The following is a 17,542-nucleotide window of genomic DNA, read 5'->3' as shown; positions in this document are numbered from 1 at the left end:
CAGGGAAGGAATTTTCCCAATATTCACCCTGAGCCTGCCCTGGCCCAGCCTGAGGCCGTTCCCTCTGCTCCTGTCCCTGTTCCCTGGGAGCAGAGCCCGACCCCCCCGGCTGTCCCCTCCTGGCAGGAGCTGTGCAGAGCCACAAGGTCCCCTCCGAGCCTCCTTTTCTCCAGGCTGAGCCGTGGGATTGCCCAGCTCTGCTCCTGGGGTTTTCCCAGACTACCCTTCCCAGGGTTTCATCTCATGGGGTGAGATAAATGTCATTTAATGCCCCCAGCTATGGTGCCAGAGCAGGCTTTTCCTAAAAAGAAAGCATTCCATAGCAATTATCTGGGATGCCTGGCAGGATCAGTTTGACACATTGTGCAGGTGTTGGGAATAAATTTTCCTTGGTTTGTCTCCACCAGCAGTCAGAGAAAAATCCTGGAAAATGGCACAGAGAAATAATAACGCTAAAACTGATAGGAGAACCGAGGTGGCCTCTGATTGTTTTTTTTCAATTACAGCATTTTCAGGAAGCAAAGAAATCTCTTTACAGTTCCTTTCACGGGAGGGTTTCATTTTCCCATGTGGAGTTTCCCTCTCATTTGAACTTTGTCCACTTCAAAACCATGGGCAAGCAGAGGAGAGCTCCTCATGTTTAACAAGTGAAGTTTTGGTTTTAAATATTCACGATTTCATAAAGGTACTTTGGAAAAAAGTTGATTTTATCAGGTGAGAGCCAATATCCACATGGGAGAAGCTGAGTTATCACCATTCTCATGGGGTTTTCAGTGGGGAAAGAGAAGGAAAAAACCCCACTCAACAAAGAGCACTTTCAAAGTCTTGTGAGGTTTTCTTTTTGTTTGCTTAAAATAGAAGCAGAGAATGAAAAAAAAAAAAAATTAGTGTCAGTCCCTCAAAGCAATTTCCTTCAGAGAAACACTGGCTCTTCAATTAAGAAAGACATTTATTTTGGGAATTTTTTCATGCTCCTCCGATTAGCACCGTCTAAACAAACACTTGTTTCTGAGAGCAGGATAAAGCAGGCAAATCCACAAGCACTGCGTTTTTTACATTCCCACAGCCCTGGAGCTGGTTCCTCTCTGTCCTCAGCCACTCTAAAAATCCCAAAGGTGTTTTCCTGGGGGAAGGGTGTTTATGACCCACTTCAAACCAAAGTTCTGTTCTTCTGGAACATTCCTGATGCCACAACTTTTCCATGCAAAGCAGGGATGGATTTAGCAGCTCCTGCCAGGAATCTGTTCCTGACCCTTTGTTCTTCCTTCCCTCCCATTCTGAGCTCATCTGGGCACTGGTTTTGTCACCAAAGAAGCCTTGGCCACTTGGACCTTGGGTTCCTCCACACCAGAACTGGATTCTGGATGGTTTTATCTTAAAATAGAGCCTAAGGTGGTTGGTATGTGTTGTCTTCTGGAGGTGCCTGTGCTCTGGGCTCCTCTCAAGGAGCAGCTCAGGTTTGTGTGGCACCTTTAGCTCCTCACCTCGTCTGCAGCCCTTTGAGGGTGAGCCAGGCTGGGAGAGCTGGGGGTGCTCACCTGGAGAGGAGAAGGCCCCAGGGAGAGCTCAGAGCCCCTTGCAGGACCTGAAGGGGCTCCAGGAGAGCTGGAGAGGGACTGGGAACAAGGGATGGAGGGACAGGACACAGGGAATGGGATCCACTGCCAGAGGGCAGGGATGGATGGGAGATTGGGAATTAGGAATTGTTCCCTGGCAGGGTGGGCAGGCCCTGGCACAGGGTGCCCAGAGCAGCTGTGGCTGCCCCTGGATCCCTGGCCAAGGCCAGGTTGGACACTGGGGCTGGGAGCACCTGGGACAGTGGGAGGTGTCCCTTGCCCGTGGTAGGGGTGGGACTGGATGGGCTTTCAGGTCCCTCCCATTCCAAACAATTCCATAATTCTGTGCTCTCAAGGCTCCTCTGCCCCTGCAGGTCTGTCTGAAGGGCAGGATGGGGACAGGGGCTGCTCCCTCTCCCCAGACAGTCCCACATCTGCCCAGGGCTGGGCCCCAGGGTGAGCATCCCTCCCACAGCCCCTCCTGGGACCTGCTTTGCAGTAGAATTCAAAGCAGCTTTTTCACTCTCCGAAAGGATGATCAAAGCCTCTCTCTCCTGAGCTGATTCCAGCAATATTCCTCATCAAAAAGCAAGGGAAGAAAAAAGAACATATTTGCCTGTGGTTGTCTTCTAAATAAATCCCCCTCTCTCAGGAGGCTCAGGGCTGCTGTGTCACCCCCAGTCAGCTCTGGGGCTGCTGGTAAAATTCTTCTTTTCTCTTCGGCACCTCCAGAAAAAGAATCCCCCTATCGCAGTAACTGGAGATGTTTACATCTGCTTATCTTCCCTCTGATCTCAGGATCCCTGTAACATTCCAGCTCCCTCTTTACATGTATCATTAGTTCTCCACTGAAACCAGCCCAGCATCCCAAAGCATCCCCACCTTCCTCTCCTCTGGCCTCAGCTCCCTTTATTTATTTCTCTGGACAGGCTGGGGAAGGATTCCCAGCCTGGTTTGATGGAGCAGCTCTCATGGCTGTGGCTGCAGCCAGACCCTGCCCCTCCTCTGTAACCCCTAAGGCTGCATGGACAGATCCTGCAAAATGTGATATTCCTACTAAAATTCTTCTTCCAGGGGCACTTTGCTGTTTATTTTCCAGGCACCTGCCTGTGCTGGAGCCCTGCATCCATGGAAATGGCAGTTTGCTTCTATCCCCGTGCTGATCAGGCAGAGGGAAGGTCCAGTTCTAGTCTCAAAGCTGGACAAGCTGTGCCTGATGTCACATAAATGCCCTCACAGGACATTTGTAACCTGCTACAGAGCAGGAACAGATTTGAAATACAGAATTGCAGGAGCCCCTGGGACACAGCTTCAGCCAGGGCTGTTCCTACTCAGGTGTAAAATTGAAATGATTTAAATGCAACAGAGCTGAGACAAAATAGATCATCCCAAAGACTCGTTCAGGTCCCATGGACCCAAAGCCTTTCCATGATTCTGTGATGCACTGAGGGACATTTTTAGACTCATCTGCATCCCCACCACCAGGCTGGAGCATTCCCAACTCCTGCTGCTCCTCAGGGATCCCACACTGGTGTGTACCAGAGTGCAACCTGGCACACATCCCTTGGGAAAAAGAGCTGAAAAGTTGTGTTTGACTCTTTCCTCTGTTGGCCCAGAGGGACCCCAGAGCTGGGTCCCACCGAGGGCTCTGTGTCACACCTGGGTGGGCTCTGGGTGGGCTGTCCTGGTGCATCCAAGCCCGGTGGAAGAACCTCCAGTGATCCCTGTGGGGCACCCTGGGCGTTCCCTAGCACAAAGCCCAGCACTCAACACTCCTCCAGGGACATCCTGCAGGAATTTGGGGATGGCATCTCCCTGTGATTCCTGCCTCAGAGGAGCTGTATCACCCCAAGGGCACAGGGAGTTGTCCAAAGCAGAGCCCCGGTTTGGCTGTGAGCTGACAGCACACTGCCCACCAGTAACACCAGTTACTGCACTAGTTAACCCCACAGCATCAATATTCCTTGGACTCACTAAGCAGAGTGTCAAAGGAAAAGCATCTTTCTACCTTGTACAAAGCCAAAATCGCCTTTGTTCCCCTGTCCTGGGTGCTGTGAAATCCCACCCCAAGGTGCTGGCCTGGCAGTGACATCCAGCACTGCCCCCTTCCCCTGCTCCCTGCCAGAGGTGGAGCCTGCAGCAGCTCCAGGTGCCCTGTCCCAAAGCATCCAACACTCATCTGCTGGTGAGAAAACACATTTTAATGGAGCAGCCCCGCTCTGCTCCTGGGAATTATCTCAGGCTGCAGAACTGCCTGCTTTTATCTGTACATCCATCCTGCCAGGCCTGATGTTATCTGCAAATTCACATTTATTTTTAGATAATTGATAGAAAAGTTAAAAAGTACAAAGGCTTCAGTGTTTCCTTGCGATCCCAGCAGAAATGTCCCCATTCAGTGACAGTTCTGTGTTGATTACTCGTGTTCAGGAGTTTGTTGTCACATCCCAACCCATTTCACACGGATTAGGTAATGCCCAAATAATAATGTTTAAAAACAGAGGATGATGTCAGGTCCCTTTCATGGTTATATCTGTCAGCTCCAAGCTGGGAGGTACTTCAGTGGCCTGGAGTCCAGTATTGTGTCATTGTGTCCTGCTTTAGTCGTGCCACACACAAAGGTCCTTGAACCTCACAGCAGCTCTGAAGCAAAAATTGAGGTCCTGGAGCAACCTGGACCTCAATTGGAGGCTTGGAGCAACCTGGGATAATGGAAGGTGTCCCTGCCCTGAGACAGGGTTGGAACTGGATGAGATTTGTGGCCCCTTCCGACCCAAACCATTTGGGGATTCTCTGATCCAAGTCCAGCCAGGAATTCCCTCTGCCCTGACTGGAGCTGCATTCCCACCGCTCCTCCTGAAGCAATTCTCCTGGTGCCCCAGCAGAGCCTTTCTGCAAGTCCTTGCCCTGCCCCTGTGCTTTTTCCAGCACGGTGAGTGAATTATCCATGGGGAACAGGGAGTGGAGCCTGCAGGGATTGTGCTCCTGCCCTGTCCCCAGAGTGGGGCTGTCCCTGTCGCTGGTGGTGCTGCAGCACCGAGTGATGCCTGGCACATGCCAGCCTCCCTGGAACGATCCCTCCCCATCCTGCCATCCTCCCTCTCCCCATCCTGCCCACCCAGCAGGGAGCAGGGATGAGGCAGCTCTGCCAGGCTTCCTCTGACAGCCTCCCTCGTCTGCCTCTCTGCAATTAACTCTCCCTGCTGTCCACTGGCTCCTGGAGGTGTAAACAGGGGCTGTGCCAGTGCCTGGCAGTGCTCCAGGACCAGCTCCAGTGTCAGGATGCAACAAGGGATTTTTAGGTTTTTTCTTTATCATCAAGCTCAGCTCCAAACAAACCTTTAATTAATTCCTCCACAAAGTTCTGCTGAGCTCGTGGCCTCCAATTCCTCCGGGCTGCTAATTAACCTGATCTTCTCCCTCCCTGCTCCTTCCTCGTGACTGTCAGTTTGCACTTGTTGAATCCTAATGCCTTTCCCTGGTGCAACAATCTGCTCCTGTTCCCCAGACGCCTTCGCCCCCAGAGCACAGGCTCCACTTCTATTTTGCCTCTATGAGCTCATGCTCCAGCTGCCTGAGGAACAGCAACAGCTCACACTCCTTCGCAGCAAAATTCCACTTTTTTCAACATTTCCCCTTAGCGTTGGGAAAGGAAATCACCCAGGGATTGCAGTTTTCCACTAAAATTTTCATTTTTTAAAGCTGTTGTCTTTTGGTTTTTTTCAGTGACAGTTACAGTGCTGTGGATTCATGGAATCATGGCATGGTTTGGGTTGGGAAAGGCCTTAAAGCCCATCCAGTGCCACCCTGCCATGGGCAGGGACACCTCCCACTGTCCCAGTCTGCTCCAAGCCCCAGTGTCCAGCCTGGCCTTGGGCACTGCCAGGGATCCAGGGGCAGTCCCAGCTGCTCTGGGCACCCTGTGCCAGGGCCTGCCCACCCTCCCAGGGAAGGATTTCCTCCCAATATCCAACTTAAATCTCCTCTCCTCCAGCTGAAATCCATTCCCTGTGTCCTGTCACTCCGTGCCCTTGTGAGAAATCCATCAGCGTGTTCCCGTTGCAAATGTTTCCTGCAAAAACTTGAGGAAAAGGAATCCAGACTCTTATCAGATTTACAGATGCCCACAGGCATTTTGGGCAAAATCCCATTTTTTGGGGGGGATTTTTTCCCTCAGCTCCATCTTGACCAAAAACCCATTGCTTTCAGGCAGGAGGCGCCCAGGCTGTTCTCAACATGCAAAACATTTCTTGAGGCTGGAGAAAAAGAAGCTCATGAAAGGAACTGAGATGTTTTGGAGACATTTTAGTCTTTGTGTGACTCAGTTCCCTGAGACTGATGTGGGAGCACTGAGCCTTCCAAGCTTCCACGCATGGTGACTCTGGGCACAAAAATGTTTGTGAAGCTTCCAGCTTTCAGGGGAGCTTCAGGCTGGATATTTGGAAAATTTCTTCCGTGAGAGGGTGGTCAGACATTGGCACAGGCTGGTAGGACAGTGGTGGAGTCACCAAATCTGGAAGTGTTCAAAAAATGAGCAGAGGTGGTACTGATGACTGCTGGGCATGGTCAAACATTAGACTTGATGGCCTTGGAGGTCTTTTCCAAACTTGGCGACCCTGTTTCCATGATTCCACAACAGAATCATGTTTCCATGATTCTGCAACACCCATGGGCACCCATGGGAATGTTGAGGGTGGTGCTGGGGGGGTGAGTTTGCACCCCAGGACCAGGGAGTCCAGTGTGGGATGTGGCACCATGGGGACACCAAGGTACAAACGCAGTCTTTGCTCCATGTGGGAAAGCAGGGCCCTGGACAAAGGAGGGCAAGGCCAGGGTGCTGCTGAGGGTGCAGGGACAGGTGGGATTGCCCACCTGCATGCCCATGGGAAGAGCCTGGCACTGTGCTGCAGCTGGGAAATGACCCCAGAGGAGAAGGGAGTTGGGGGATTTCACACCGAGCCCAATGTGCACCGTGAGAAGAAGCAAAGGGGACGCTCTGGGACCTCCCATGGCCTCCTGTGTCCTCTCTGCTGCCTGGCACTGCTGAGAACGCTCTCACAGGGGCAGAAACAGAGCAGGGACCAGGCCTGTGCTCCTCACCCTTGGCAGAGCTCCCAGGGCTGGCCTGGGGGACTGGAGGCGGCTTCCACCCACCTCTCAGGGACTGGCACCACACTGCAGGCTGCTGTTACTGAGCTTCTGCTTCCAATGTCAGACCTGAAATAGAATCAATCCCACAGCTTTTTTTTTTCTGTTGAACACACAGTTTTTATCTTTCCAGTCCTCCTGAGGAAAAAAAAAAAAAAAAAATTGGAAAAATGCTGATATTTCCATTGGGTCCAATTCTTCTGGCCTCAAAGATTACTCGGATGTTGGGTGGCTCAGCTCCCTGCTGAGACTGAGGCAGGAGCACTGAGACTTCCAAACTGCCCTGGGAGAGGGTACTGAGAGCAAAAAAATGCTGGAAAAGCTTCAAGACACTGATGTGACCATGGAAATGCTGAGGGTTGGTGTGGGGTCCACATTCAGGGAATGGACCTGCACCCCAAAACACTCTCATCAGAGACACAGGGAAATTTGTCCAGAGCAGCTGTGGCTGCCCCTGGATCCCTGGAGGTGTCCAAGGCCAGGCTGGGCATTGGTGTTTGGAGCAGCCTGGGATGGTGGAAGGTGTCCCTGCCATGGCAGGGGGTGGGAGCAAATGTCCTTTAAAGGCCCCTCCCAACACAAACCATTCCATGATTTTCTAAATGCTGCCTGATAGCTGCATGTTTGGGATGGAAACAATAGAAATGCCACAATTTTGACAGGTTTTTTGTTATTCTTGTGGCTTTTGTTTAGGTTTTTTTTAACTTGTTTGTCATCCTCAGAGCAGTCCAATCACAGATATTTTGTTTGCTGAAAAGGAGGAGTTTGGGAGCAGCTTCCTGGCATTTTTGTTGCTCTAACCACCCAACAACCCAGGTGCATTTTGGGCAGCTGACAGGTCACCAACCCCAACCCTGCTCTCCAAGCACCTGGAAAAAAACACTGCCTACAATGCTGATAAAATAACCTCCCTATTTCCCAGCATTGACACACATTCCTGGCGGGCTGGGAAGCGCCGGGCAGTGAGCAGCAGCCCATTTGTAGTGCCGTATGCAGAGCAGGGCTGGGGGGAAGAGGCCACACATGAAACGGTGCCTGTGGGAAGCAGAACAGAGCTCCTCTTCCACCCCCGGTGCTCTCGAGGTTGAGTGAGGTGAGGCCACGGGGGAAACGATGAGATCATTTCGTTCCTCATCTGAAGGAATGTTTGCCAGGAGTCTGACCCCACACGGGGCAGCCCTGGAATTCCTGCCTCATCCCACCACAAGGTCGCTCCCCAGGCCAGGCTTTCCAGCTCCAGCTGCCTATCCCGAGGGGAAAATGTCTCCAAAATTCACTCAGACCTGATCTGTTCCTCTGGTGGTGAGACATGAGAGGAAACACAAAGGACAAACCATATATAAACGAATTTATATTTGGGAAAGATGCTGGTGGTTGCTCAATTCAGGATTTAAATTCTGATGATTATGTGAGCCCCAGATGAAAACACAGCAGTTTGTGCCCAAATCCCACTTCTGCTCTAGCCCTTTGAGGCCATCTGGGGCATCTCAGTCCCCCAGACCCTCTGTTGCTCTATGAACAGTGACAACATAGGGCTGAGCCCTTCCTGGAGGGAAGGGGTGAGGAAGAGCAGCTCTGTCTCTGTGACACTCCTGTCACCAGGGCTCTGGTGACCCTGCTTTGGCTGCTCTTGCAGGTGGGAAGGAAAGGTCCAGGGAGCCCTAAAGGAACAGCTTCCCAAACCTTCCAGGGGCTGACCCGTTCCCTGGGGAACCTCCAGGGATGTCCAGCACAGCACCTGGGCTCTATCCCCTGGGCAGGAGGCAGCACCCGGGGGCAGCTCTGACATCTCCAGTGGGCAACACAAGGCAAAGCAAAGGAGAGGGAGAGGACAGCCTTAAAATAAGGTTCTTGGGGGGAAAAAAAAAAAGAGGCAAAAAAACCCCCCCACCATGCCCCCTCTCCAGCTGAAATGTGAGAGTTTCTCTGAGGCTGAGAGATGACAAAGAAAGAGCCCCAGGGAGAGGGGCTCGGTGGGAAGGAGAGAGCCCTATGGAGCAGCAGGGCTTGGCCAGGCCCTGGGGGTGCAGGGGATGCCGGTTATCCCATCCCAGCCCTTTGTGCCCTTTGTTTCCCTGTTATTGTCTCCTGTTGCTACAGCCATTACACTCAGCCTGGAAATACCTCGGCGCGGTGATTTCCTAATTGAGTTAACTGGGCTGCAGTGGCTGTGCTGCTGAAGGATGGGGCTGCTGATTAGATAAGAGCCTTGCCCCTTGCAGAACGAACACCAACATTAAGAGGTTTTTCTAGGTCAGGCCGGGCTGCTCAGCATGGCTCTGGCAGAGCCCAGAGCCCGTGGCCCCAGCCCAAGACAGACAGACACTCATTACAGCTAATGAAGGGCTGTGCTCTCCTTCCCCCGGGGAGCCAGAGTAGAAAACAGCAGCATCCTCAAGCTGGAATGGGTGTCCTGCCACAGAGTCCAGGCTGGACACCTCGGGGTGCTGGGGGTTGCCAGGCAGGTGAGAGTCAGGGGTCCCTGAGCTCTCTGAGGCTCTGAACTCCCCACAGGGTCAGGACCTCAGTGCAGGGCACAACAGCTCTGGGCTGTGATGGTCCCTCAGGGCTAACCCCGCTGGTGCCTTTCCTGCTGACCTGCTCTGTTCCTCCCCAGCAGTGCCAGCCCCACACTGACCCCGGCCAAACCTTTCTCCAGGAGCAGAGAACTCTGGGTCAGGTTGTTCTGCCCTGAGTCACATCTCAGATGCATCTCCAAGGTTGCTCCAGACCCACATCAGGAGGACCCACAGCTCCAGGTGCAGGCCTTGGTGCCTGGATTCCCTGGGATGCCCACAGGAGAGCTGATGGAGTTGGTGGATCACAGAATCCCAGAATGGTTGGGTTAGAAAAAGCCCTAAAGCCCACCCAGCACCACCCCTGCCATTGGCAGGGACACCTTCCACTGTCCCAGGTTCTCCCAGCCCCAGTGCCCAGCCTGGCCTTGGGCACTGCCAGGGATCCAGGGGCAGCCACAGCTGCTCTGGGCACCCTGTGCCAGGGCCTGCCCACCCTCCCAGGGGGGAATTTCTTGCCAATATCCCACCTAAGCCTGGGCTCAGTCACAGCACCAGCAGCCCAGTCTAGACACGAAATGGGGGATGCTGTGGTGTCACTGACCCCAGGATTTTCACCCCTCCAGAGTCAGCCAGAAGGACAGTGGGGTGGCAGCAAGCCCTGGGGTTTCTCAGTCCCTCATGTCCTCCAGCTGAGAGTGACGAAGAGCTGGAGGCAAACCCTTCTTCTCTCGTACCACAGAACTCAGAACAAAGGGATTCTTGTTCCCTTGGTGCTACTGAGGCACTTAAACCTGCACTATATCCCAAAGGAGTGGGCGAGGGAACAGCAGGGCTGGGGCCAAGCCACGAGGAAGTACTGCCACAGCCACATTCCTGGATTCACTCCTCCACTGAAGTGCTTCCAGCCTGGAAGAGATGTCCCACAGGAGAGCAGCTCCACATCACACCTCAACACCTGCCCTGCTCCAGGGCTGAATCCAGAGCCTGCTTCTGCCTGGCTGAAAGCAAAGAGGGAGCTGCAGGACATCTCCAGCTCTCCCTGGAGCCTTCTCCTCTCCAGGTGAGCACCCCCAGCTCTCCCAGCCTGGCTCCAGCCCTTGGAGCATCTCCGTGGCCTCCTCCAGACGCTCTCCAGCAGCTCCAGGTCACTCCTGTGCTGGCCCCAGGGCTGGGGCCAGCTCTGCAGGTGGGGCAGAGGGGCAGAATCCTCCCTTCCCTGCTGCCCCCCCCCCCCCAGGGCTCAGCCCAGGCTCAGGGGGAGATTCAGGGCTGGGGCAGAGCTGCCCCCTCTCACTCAAACACCGTCCAGGCAGGGAACATGAAATAAACCCCTTTTAACAAGAACTGAATGTTTTAAAGAGTGAAATCGTGTTTTCCCTGTCAGCCCAGAGCTGGAATTGGCAGCACACGAGCACCTGCCAGGGCTGGGCTGGAGTCATTAGCAGGATCAGAGCCCTGGCAGAGCAGCAGGAGCCTGGACTCGCTGACCTAATTTGCGTCCCTTCCAGCTCCGAGAGGCCTGTGATGTATTTTTAATGAAGCACACACAATAAACTGCTAACATAATATTAGAGGCTCACTTCAAAGCTCCACCAGGCAGGGAAATCAAGGTGAAAGTTTCTGGATTCATCATTATTATGTGTCACTCATCTTCACTATGACAACCCCTGGGCACACCAGATGCTTCCTTCCCAGCCTTTGGAACGTGGTTTGGAGCCCACTCTCCTCCTCATTTTTTCCAAGCAAACCAAAAATAACTGGAAAGTAGAAATCTTGCCTAGATTCTCCTTATACACACTTGCATTGTTCCAGCACCACAAAAGGTTTTGCAAGCAGCAGAATTTAGCAGCTCTGGAGAAAGCTAAGGCCGCTACAGAGCAGTTTTTGGCCCCCTGTGTGGCTTTTTGTTCTGCTCACCCATTCTGAGCTAGAGTCTGTGAGGTTTGGGATGTGTCAGGGAGCAGCAGGAGCAGCTGCTCCCTCAGGGAAGGCCGGGATTAGAATGCCACGACTGGAAAAGGCCCCTCCAGCCACACCTTTCCCCACAGGCCCTGGGTGAGGGAGCAAATCAAGGGTTGGTGCCAGGTAACCAGCCAGGAGCCCACAGAGCTCCAAGGGGAAGCCATGAAATCAGTCCATGGAGAAGCCAGGAAGGACATGGCAATGGCCAGTACAGAGCAGCACTCCTCAGTATGGCCTGGAGGCACCAGGCTGGACAAAACTGGAGCTCCTGGGCTCAGGGTTTGGATGGAGACACCAAACCAGGCTGTCCAGGACCAGGAGCACCCAGAGTTAGAGAAGGGCCCTGGCAAGGTGGGAGCTGCACCACCAACACAAGGGAAAGCGGGCCTGCTGAGGGTCACTTTGCTCCTTCCCTGAACTCTCAGGCCACTTTTTGTCCCAAATATTTTCTCCCAGAAAGCCAGGCCCAGGCTGGGGTTGTTGGTGTGTCTGTGCACGGCCAGGAGTCGGACTGATGATTCTTGTGGGTGCTTTTCAACTCAGGAAATTCCATGATTCTACAAAACCTCCATTCCTTCTGGGATGGCTCTGCTTCTCCCAGTGGCTGGAAATCATCTCATAGGTTGTTTAAAGCCCATAAATCTGCTGGAAATAAAGAATATGTTCCAAGGGAGAGAACAAATCAAAAACTAAAGGGTCCTCTGACATCACCTAAATATTCCTGACCCTCCAGCTGACAAGAGTTGGCCAAGAGCAATGTGGTCAAAGTCCAAAGCACCTCTCAGGTCATATCAAACCAACAATTTAGAACTTACCCTCATGGCGTGTGGAGAAAGCAGGGATTGAACACCTGGTAAGCTGGAATTGTTGGAAAATTCCTAAAAGTGACACACAAATTAAAAAATACAGAGAAAAGTTAAACGTCCTGGGTTCCACTCCCACCCCAAATTCATAGAGATCAGGATGTGTGTGAGAATGCATTCCCAGACTTCAAGTTGCTTCTCCTTCGTCCCCACGTCCCAGCAAGGTCAGTCTGGCAGCAAGGCAGGAAAAGAGCAAAGAAAAGGCATTTAGTGAAATACAGAATGTAACAGTCTGGCTCAGAACCTCGTTAGAATTTCAGCTTTTACTGCCCAAAGCCAACGGGAACATTTAGTCCCGGAGCCTTGAAGTGAGCCTGGAGCTGGTGCGAGCGCCTGGCAGGGGAGAAGAGCTGCTGCTGCCCAGCCTCCTGCACCTCCTGGGAGCCCTCCCGGGCAGGCAGAGCCCCCAGGCCCCAGTGCTGGCTGGAGAGAGCGTGGGGATGCTCCTGGGGGAGCGATGGTGATCGATTCCTGTCTCGCTGTGAGGGCACAGGAATGTCACAGGGGTTCATAACCATTCCACACAGCACTCGGAGCAAGAATCACACAGGGTAACTCTCACAACCCACTGCTCTGAGAGGGTGTTCGTACAACTGCTGGCTCTTCTTGACATTTCTGCAGACAGCTCATAAATATTCCATTGTTGTTGTGGTTTGAATGGAAACACTGGGGAGAAAAGAGCAGCTCTGCCCTTATTTAGCAGCGTGCAGCTCAATCCGAGTCCTCTGGCAGCCACTCCAGGGCTGGGCTCCCGTGACAGCAGCAAGCAGCCCAGCGTCCTGCCCTTCTCCTGCTGCTTGGATGTGTCTGCAGAGCCAGCCCACGCACCCAGGAAGCCCTGGGAAGGGACTGAAGGACACACCCGTGGTGTTACCGAGCGCAGGTGACACTGCTGGGGGCTGCAGCATCTCCTCAGCTGTGCCCCAGGGCTCAGAGGGTCTGGGGGCACTGCCCATGGTGGGTGCTGTGGAAGGAAGGTGCCGGGCCCCTCCTGGCAGGCACGGGCACAGGAGAGCCCAGCACAGCCCCTGCCCAGTGCATCAGGGGGGTCCCCAGCCTGTCAGGGCACCTGGTGAAAGGTTCCCTGTATCACTGTTGTGCTCCTGCTGCCCATGCCAGGGAACTCCTGCTCCTTCTCCAGAGGTGCTGGGTTAACCTGCACTGGAGAGGCTGGAGCAGAAAGCAGAGCAGGATGTCCCAGCTCAGCAGGGAGCTGCAGGAATTCCAGTTTAAACCCCAGCAAGCACCACCACCCCCAGAGGTGCAGCCTCACTGCTTCAAAACTGTGAGCTACCCATTCCCATGGAAAAGTCCGGCCCTCCTTCCTCACACCAGACTCTGCAGTTGTTCCCTCCCTCGTTGAAATTCCAGGGATAACACTCCAGACCAGCCAAAGAACAACAAATGCAGCTGGGACCCAGCCCCAATCACAGCAGCAGGGAGGAGCTGAGTAGTCAGCAAAGCACTGCCCACAGCCAGACCCAGAGCTCACCCCTGAGTTCTGGCACACATCAACCCCTGAGGGTGGAACTGGGCACAAATAAACCCCTGAGGGTGGAACCTGATATCAGTGAGGCCCTGCAGGAGGACCCTGACTCCAGTAAATCCGTGCAGATGGACCCTGACTCCAGTGAGGCCCTGCAGGAGGACCCTGACTCCAGTAAATCCGTGCAGATGGACCCTGACTCCAGTGAGGCCCTGCAGGAGGACCCTGACTCCAGTAAATCCGTGCAGATGGAGCCGCCCACCCGCGAGAGGCTGTGCAGGAGCCCAGCCCATGAGTCATGCGAGCAGCGCCCGTGTCGCTGCCATGTGGAGTGCAGCAGGCTCTCAAAAGCGATGATTTCATCCCAAAAAACGGCCCTGTTTTTGTGCTTGATGACAGCTGGGCCGTTTTGGTACCTGCTGACCTAGAACAAGTCTCTCCACCGGCATGGAAGGTGGGTCACTCTGAGATTTGAAGTGCCTCATCCTTCAGCGAGTGGGCAGGGTGCACCGTTATTCTCATTGTGCCTCTTTTTGCCCAGGCTCTGTTATCCCTATTTATAGATACCCTGGGATGCAATTCCAATAAGTCTCACCTGCCTCAGCAGTTCCCCCTGCAGTGTCCTACTTATAGCACAAATCAAGGGGGCTCTAATTAGAGTTTCTGGCCCGAGCCAGACTCAAATGTTTGACTTTGGATTTATAAGAAAGGTTTCACAGATTCCTTGCCCTCACCATGGTTGTAGGCAGAATTCCTGCTGTCTCCAGAGCTTCCCACCCGCAACCATGCACCGTGGTCCGATATCATCCCTAAAAAAGCTCCTGTCTCTCCTGCCTGCTCTCTGCTCTCCTGCCCACCCTCAGCTCTCAATGACTCTGGGATTTTTTACCCCTTCCTGATTTTGAGACGGAAGCAGAACAGCAAAAACTCTACTCCCTGACTGCCTAATGATGGGGAACTAATCCAGATACACAGCTTGGAATTAAAAACCCTTCCAGCCTTTATTATTTCTCTGCATCATGTTTGTTTGGAGCAAAACTCAGCAGCTCGGATAATCTGCTCCGTGTCAGAGCAGAGATGTGGAAACACAGCTTGCTCACAGGGTTATGGGGAATCTCTTTAGGAGCAGAGATCTCATCCCTGTGGAGCCACAGCCAGCTGGGAATCTGCTCCAGGATCTTCTTTTGGGGAAGGATGGAGCAGAGATGCCATCTGCCTGCAGCCCAGGTGTCCCTATGGACAGGTGAGGACAGGAGCTCCCTGACACAGCTCTCAGTGCTCTCCTCATTCTTGAGGGATTTGGGGTTTTTCGTTTGGTTCTTCAACTCCAAGGAAGAGTGGGATGACTCCAGCCTCAGATGAGAAAAGCTTGGGAAAAGGGTCTCCAGACCCTTTTGCAGCTAAGCAGGACTCAGGTGAGCTTTGCTAAGGAGCTGATTTCAGCTCAGGAAGCTGAGCTGAGCCCCAGTGCTGTTGTTGGGGGGAACAGCTTGGAAATGGGAGTTCCCTGTCCCAGGGGAAGGGCAGGAGAGGCAAAGGCGGCTCCTCCCACATCCAGTGGAAGAGAGAGAAGTGGGAAACTAACACATTTGAGGCAACTGTGGATTCCTCAGGTCTGAAGGCAAGAGACACCACCAGAGCAGGCACCGAGGGGAGCAGGACAGGAGCCAGGGAATGGCTGGAGCTGGGCCAGGGCAGCTCAGGCTGAGATCAGGGAAAGGTTCTTCCCCAAGAGGGTGCTGGCACTGCCCAGGCTCCCCAGGGAATGGGCACGGCCCCGAGGCTGCCAGAGCTCCAGGAGCCTTTGGACAGTGCTGCCAGGGATGCCCAGGGTGGGGTTGTTGGGGGGTCTGGGGAGGGCTGGGGGGGACTCCATGACCTTTGTCCTGTCAAGCTCAGCATATTCCGTGATTCTGTCAATCTGCTTGGAGCAAAATGCCTGGAACACTCCTGGGGACACAGCGTGCTGTGGGCAGTGGACAGAGGCTGTGCCCCAGTTGCCTGCCCATGATCCCTCTGGCTGCCCCTGTCCTGCTCCCTCTCTCCCAGTCCCTTGCTGGGTGCTCCAGCAGGGCTGACTCAGCTGCTGCAGCCACGAGCTCCAGCCCCAGCCCCATGGGGGGTCTGTCACTGCCCAGACTCGGAGTGTTTGTATTCCAAAGGCTTGGAGGGGCTCTGGACAGGAACAGGGAGGGATGCTCAGGAGAACACAGCTTGTACTCGAACTTCCCGAGCCACAGGTGTCAAAGCAGCTCAGTCCTTCCTGATCCATGGCCAGGATATTTTCCTAATCCCTGGCCAGGACATCTGCCCAACCAGACCATCAGGGGGCTTCTTCCACGTTGCATTATCCCTCTCTTGCCTCCAGCTTTGATGGGAAAGGTCTCACTGATGGAAATTACATCAGAGCCACAGCATCCCTCCATGAAGGCTTCATCCCAGTGAATCACAGTTATCCATTAGCAAAAGAAAAGAAAATCTTTCAGAACCAGTTGGATGAAATTCCTCTCCATAAAACCTGTCCACATCAGGTGTTGTAGCTTGGCAGCAGAGATGGGGTGCCCTGCAGTGGGGGGGTCACCACACCTGTGTGCCAGGGACCCCATTCAGAATGGGACAAATCCGACCTGCATAAGCCTTTGGAATCCACTTCCCTATTCACAGACAGAGGAACAGCCCCATCCCCTGTGCAGGAGGATGGGAAGGGGGAGGGAGGGGCGGGGGACAAACACCTTTCCATGTGACCACAAGGAGGGGCACAATCATCTCCTTGCCAGCCTGGGTTGTCCTTCCAGATGGACCTGAAAACCTGGAAGAAGGGTTTCTCTTCTGCTTCTGCTTCTGCTTGAAACTACCAGCCAGCAATCCATGGAGACAAATTCTGGAGAATTAAGGATGAACACGGTGTGTTCCCACCACTGCCTGAGGGCCTGTGGTGTGGCTGCCTCTTCGCAGTGCCACGGGTCTGGTGGGGGCAGTGCCAGGGGACAGTGGGTGCTGAGTGCTGCAGCTCTCTGCTGCTGATGAGGAGCCCATTCTTCCCAGGGGTCACATCCCTCCTGGCTCCTTGCTGCTGCCTTTGTCTCTTTGATTTCATTGCTGGCATCAGTGACAGGAGCAGAAAACTGAGTGTGACATGCACAGTGATAAAGGAAGCGAGAGGAAGTATCCTGAGATGGGGAACAGCCAACAAGGTCCTGAGCCCTGCTGGGTGAATCCCACTCAACTCAGCAACCTCTGAGTGTAAAATAAGTCCGGTAATATCTGAAAGAATTGTGCCAACCCCAGCAAAGCACAATGCAGGAGTGAAACTCCCTTCATTTGAACTCCTTTCCTACCTCCAGAGTTCAGCCTCTGGAAGACCAAGCTTCTACAGGAATTCCTCTTGCCCACTGCATCCCCTTCTCCAATATTTGTCATTTGAATGGCTGTAAACACAGGAATTGGCATCTGGACAGCAGGAAATCTAGGAAATTAGCACGAGGGACTCTCCTGGGCTTGTGGCCAATGTATAGTCCTAGGAGCCACTGAAAGCAGAGCCGAGCTCTAGAAAGCAGGAATGGTGTCACTGGGTTGGCAGAGCACAGCTCCTGCTCCATTCAGGATGAGTGGCAGGAATTCCTTGTCTGCTTTGCATTGTCCACAGGGAGCTAAACTCCCCAAGACCCTGCTTTGGGCAGGGCAAGCCCAGCTCTCAGCTCTGCCCTTCAGCTGCTGGGGGAAGTGCCACAATGGTCTCTTTTTTCTCAAATTTTTCCTTCCAGATTCATCCTGAATTTTTGCCACCTGGTCTGGCTTCCTCATGCCCAAGTAGCAGGAATTGGGACCACAAGATTCAGTAATTGCTGTATATTGCTCAGTCACACTGAGCCTATGACCCAAACAGGAGGTTGCATGGGAGCCCGTCACAGCATCCAGCAGATCTTCCAGCTTTTCCACGGGCTTTGGGGCACTGCTGACAAGCTGCTCTCTTCTCCTGAGCTTCAGATTCCAGTGTAGGTTTGAGTCCTT

This window comes from Haemorhous mexicanus, chromosome 19 (assembly GCF_027477595.1).
Source record: "Haemorhous mexicanus isolate bHaeMex1 chromosome 19, bHaeMex1.pri, whole genome shotgun sequence".
In the NCBI taxonomy this organism is placed as follows: Eukaryota; Metazoa; Chordata; class Aves; order Passeriformes; family Fringillidae; genus Haemorhous; species Haemorhous mexicanus.
This window is presented reverse-complemented; position numbering follows the sequence as displayed.